The following is a 3,940-nucleotide window of genomic DNA, read 5'->3' as shown; positions in this document are numbered from 1 at the left end:
CTCATGCCCGCGTTTAGCTTGGTGGGGGCCCCAAGTTGTGCTTCTTTGGAGCCCTCCCCTCATGCCTTCTGAGCATGACTGGGAGGGAGGCTGGGGGGAGGGAGAAGGAGCTGGCCTGGCGAGGAGCACTTGGGCGGTTTGAAGAATTGCTCCCTGGCTTTTACCCCATCTGGCAAAGTTTCGGGACTGCCAAGTAGGGGAAGAAACCCCACGTCAGCCCTCTCTTGCTTTGCTTTCACTCCCTGCCCAGATCCCACCTTCTCCACATGGCCTTCAGGGCTTCCCAGTCATCCTGCCTCCCAACTGTGACCAGGCTCAAAAGATCAGTCCTAATGTGCCTACCCTGTTCTGTTACCCTGCACATGCCCGATCTTGTCTGATCTCAGAAGCTAAGCAGGGTCAGGCCTGGTTAGTACTTGGATGGGAGACCACCTGGGAATACCAGGTGCTGTAGGCTTATACCATAGTCTTTCTAGACTGAAGGTTGCCAACCATTTTGCTTGGACAGTGCTGTCCATCTGCAGCTTTCCCCCTAATGTCACTACTTTGAGGGGCAGTTAGGATTGTGGCTGAAGCACAGGGGAAAGGTGAGGACCTCTTCTCCCCCCAGGCAAAAACCCTTGCCCAAATCTCTCCAGGTGGCAGCTGTCCCAAAAAAAGAAAACTACCCTGGGAGTTCCAGTCCCAGAGCTGTGGAGCCCGGTTGGCTTTGGCTTCCCCACTCACTGCCCGGCCTTGAAAGGCTTATTGTTCCACAATGTTATTTTGTTTTAAGCTTTGGACTTGTTTTCATCCTCAAGTCATTTTAATCCTTGAAAATGATGGTATTGAATGGCAAGATAGGAATATATGAAACGGATAAATCACATTCAAAACTGAGCTTTGTGTGGGGAGGGGGGTTATTACCAGGAGCAAAGAATCAGCATTCCAAAAAATCCCAAACCAGCCCCACTCCAACTTCTCACAGTTTCCCCTTACATCCCATGACCTGAGTTCAAGTTTCTTGGCTCAGCCTCTGAAATCTCTAGAGAGAGAGAGAGAGAGAGAGAGAGAGAGGGAGATTAGATAGCCCAGAGGATTTATGCATTCCTGAGGGTATAGGTGATGGAGCTGTACTGGAGAAGAAAGAGGAAGGACTATACAGTCTGATTTGGAGAAGGGGGCTCCTCTGAGCTGAGATTAAAGTGATGCCCTGAGCAACCCATGTCTGTTCCCTACTATAGCTGTAGCTGTTGGGAAGGCCCAACCAGGAGTGGGAAGAAGCCCAAGAGAGGAACTGTGGGTATCTCCCAGCAACACTTGCGTTGAGCCAAATGTAGTAGTAGTTGGCAACCTTCAGTCTCGAAAGACTCTGGTATCGCGCTCTGAAAGGTGGTTCTGGAACAGCATCTAGTGTGGCTGAAAAGGCCAATTCGGGAGTGACAATCCCTTCCACACTGGGAGCAAGTGCAGTCTGTCCCTGGTCTGTCTCCCTGGCTATGGGCCTTTCTTCTTTGCCTCTTTGCCTCAGTCTGTTGGCCAAGTGTCTCTTCAAACTGGGAAAGGCCATGCTGCACAGCCTGCCTCCAAGCGGGCTGCTCAGAGGCCAGGGTTTCCCACTTGTTGAGGTCCACCTCTAAGGCCTTCAGATCCCTCTTGCAGATGTCCTTGTATCACAGCTGTGGTCTACCTGTAGGGCGCTTTCCTTGCACGAGTTCTCCATAGAGGAGATCCTTTGGGACGTGATTCTCACGTCATCGCCGAGCCAACGCAGGCGTCTCTGTTTCAGCAGTGCATACATGCTAGGGATTCCAGCTCATTCCAGGACTGTGTTGTGTGGAACTTTGTCCTGCCAGGTGATGCCGAGGATGCGTCAGAGGCAGCGCATGTGGAAAGCGTTCAGTTTCCTCTCCTGTTGTGAGCGAAGAGTCCATGACTCACTACAGTACAGAAGTATACTCAGGATGCAAGCTCTGTAGACCTGGATCTTGGTATGTTCCTTCAGCTTCTTGTTGGATCAGACTCTCTTTGTGAGTCTGGAAAACGTGGTAGCTGCTTTACCGATGCGTTTGTTTAGCTCAGTATCCAGAGAATGAGTGTCGGAGATCGTTGAGCCAAGGTACACAAAGTCACGGACAACCTCCAGTTCATGCGCAGAGATTGCAATGCAGGGAGGTGAGCCCACATCCTGAACCATGACCTGTGTTTTCTTAAGGCTGATCGTCAGTCCAAAATCTTGGCAGGCCTTGCTAAAACGATCCATGAGCTGCTGGAGATCTTTGGCAGAGTGGGTAGTGACAGCTGCATCGTCGGCAAAGAGGAAGTCATCAAGGCATTGTGGCAAGGATCAACTTTATCAGAAACATTATTCACTATTACTTTTGTTTTTAAGTCCTGACTTTGTTTCATAGTGGAACTAAAGGGGGCATACACGGGGTTCCAAAGCGGTCACACCAGAACTGCTTAGCTAGGGTGGCTGTATCACACCCTCAGAACATACGCTCAACAGAGACCCATTCCCCTAGAAGCCATCCATATATTCAGCAGGTCTATGGATTTCAATTCACTTGCCAGCAATGTATATATCTTTCAGAGTTCAGATATGTTTCAAAGAGCTTTGCCTTACTTAGGGCCCAGTCCTATTGAGCCACTGCATTTGCAAAACGTGGTGGTGCTTTATGATGGTCGCAAAACACCATTTTGCACAGCCTGGCCACTGCCGCAAGCAGGAAGTGCTTGCAGCCACGCACTGGTAGCCCCTGGAGAAGTCTCGGTGCCAATACATCACTGGATGGGCAGTAGGCAAGGGGTGGAAGGAACAAGGAAGGGAGGGAGAAATATGGGGCAGCGACTGGGTGGAAAGGGGTGTTAAGGCCAGAGAGGATGTAGTATCTATGGTGGAGGCTCCATTGATATCCTATTCCCATCTCCCAGCCTTGATCCACCCACCCAGATCCATGTATATATATTCTGTGGATCCGGGCAGGTGGATCAAGGCTGGGAGATGGGAATAGGATCCACCACTGATACTACACCCTCTCTGGCCTTAACACCAAATAGCACATATATATTGTGCTATATATTAGCACAATGAGTAACATTTGAAATAGTTTGAAACAAAAACCAGCAGAGATTAAAGCCAGATTAGAATGAGTGAAAAGCTGGGCAGATAAAAAAGATCTTTGCCTGATATTGGGGGGGGGGGGGAGTGGTGCCACTCATTTGATGCCAGGCAACTCTCCCTGGGAGAAAGGTGGCAGAGTGGGACTGCTGCAGCTGAAAAGGGCCTATTCCCAGTCTGAAAAGGCCTGGAAATGGACCCCAGAAGATGATCTTCAGATGGAGGTTGACTCTTCTGAGAGAGGTTTGGTGGTGTTGTTAGGGTCCACTAGTGGGCAACACACCAGAACTGTTTGAAAAACCAAGTGGAGATGAAGCTGTCTAGAACAAACCCGAAACCCTCAGGATGGTGATTATCCACGTGGCTGGGCTTGTCCTTGTCCTTGTGTCTCCCAACTGGGTGACACTGTCAGTGCTAGAGTCAGAGATGTTTTTGAGCCTCTCGCAAGAGAAATGCCACCAGCCTGCATTTGGAGACGCAGGAGCCTTGGGCGCAGAATGAAAGCAGACACTGTGTCTTTCCATACTGAAACTGCAGGTCACAGCCAAGGGGAATTTTCCCACTGTACATCAGCTGGTATAGACTGAGGAGGAGGGTGTCAGGAAAGCTGAGAATATCAACCTTCTGTTTACCAAGACTCCAGCCCGTCAAACAGTGCTGCCAAACCGGCCTCTGGGTTGTGTCTTGTACATGAACTCACACAAATGAGCTCACAGCTGGGTGCCACCTCCGGTTTATGGAACTGCTGGCACCTTGAGTTGTTGGCCTCTGAGCATATGCAGAATTCAATTTCCCTGCCTGGAGATGATACAAAGGTGATGCGGAATCTGATGTGTGCAT

General features: G+C 50.1%; 1 pseudogene; it reads left to right on the top strand.

Annotated features, from left to right (window-relative positions):
• Window positions 1-336: 336 nt before the first annotated feature.
• Window positions 337-457, top strand: LOC136656402 (5S ribosomal RNA; annotated as a pseudogene).
• Window positions 458-3,940: the final 3,483 nt, after the last annotated feature.

Source organism: Tiliqua scincoides, chromosome 6 (genome assembly GCF_035046505.1).
Source record: "Tiliqua scincoides isolate rTilSci1 chromosome 6, rTilSci1.hap2, whole genome shotgun sequence".
Classification (NCBI taxonomy): domain Eukaryota; kingdom Metazoa; phylum Chordata; class Lepidosauria; order Squamata; family Scincidae; genus Tiliqua; species Tiliqua scincoides.
This window is presented reverse-complemented; position numbering and strand designations above follow the sequence as displayed.